Below are 1,257 nucleotides of genomic sequence, written 5' to 3'. Positions count from 1 at the left end.
GAGCAAATAATCCAGAAATTGGTATGGAATCAGAAGAGACCCCGAATCTCTAAGGAAATGTTGAAAAACAAAAATAAAACTGGGGGCATCACATTACCTGATTTCAAGCTTTATTACAAAGCTGTGGTCACCAAGAAAGCATGGTACTGGCATAAAAACAGACACATAGACCAGTGGAACAGAGTAGAGAGCCCAGATATGGACCCTCAACTCTATGGTCAATTAATCTTTGACAAAACAGGAAAAAATATACAGTGGAAAAAAGACAGTCTCTTCAATAAATGGTGCTGGGAAAACTGGACAGCTATATGTAGAAGAATGAAATTCGACCATTCTCTTACACCGTACACAAAGATAAACTCAAAATGGATAAAAGACCTCAACGTGAGACAGGAATCCATCAGAATCCTAGAGGAGAACATAGGCAGTAATCTCTTCGATATCAGCCACAGCAACTTCTTTCAAGATATGTCTCCAAAGGCAAAGGAAACAAAAGCGAAAATAAACTTTTGGGAGTGCCTTGTTTTAAATAAAAAATAACTTATTAAAATAATAGTTTTAATTAATATTGAAGTAGCTTGTGATATAAAACTCTAAAATATATGTGTAAACAAACACACATACACATAAACACATTAATAAATAAGGGTCTCAATTAACCTAACACCATAGGCATCCTGCAAAGATATGGTCAGGTTCAGTTCCAGACCATTGCAATAAAGCAAATGTCTCAATAAAGCTAGTCAAACTTTTTGGTCTTTATATAAAATTTACACTATATTGTAGTCCATTAAGTGTGCAATACTCTTATATCTAAAAAAAAAAAAAAAAAACCCAATGTGTAGACCTTAATTTAAAATACTCTGTACTGGGGGTACTTGAGTGGCACAGAAGTTAAGCATCTGAGTCTTGGTTTCAGCTCAGATTGTGATCTCAGAGTCTGCTCAGTGCAGAGCTGGCTTAAGACTCTCTCCCCCTCTTCCTCTGCCTCTCTGTTCCTACCCCGGCTCTCTCTCTCTCTCTCTCTCTCTCTCTCAAATAAATAAATAAATCTTAAAAAAAAAAAAGTAGTAACCATCATCTGAGTTTTTGGCATGTCATAGTCACTGATCACAGATTACTCTGACAAATATGATTTTTTTCAAAGTTTGAAAAACTGCAAGAATATCCAAAATGTGGCACAGAGACACAAAGTGAACAAATGGTGTTGGAAAAAATGGCACCAATAATTTGTTCCATTCAGGATTGCCACAGACC

The sequence above is a fragment of the Mustela nigripes genome, chromosome 2 (genome assembly GCF_022355385.1).
Source record: "Mustela nigripes isolate SB6536 chromosome 2, MUSNIG.SB6536, whole genome shotgun sequence".
Taxonomy (NCBI): Eukaryota; Metazoa; Chordata; class Mammalia; order Carnivora; family Mustelidae; genus Mustela; species Mustela nigripes.
Note: the sequence above shows the minus strand (reverse complement) of the source record.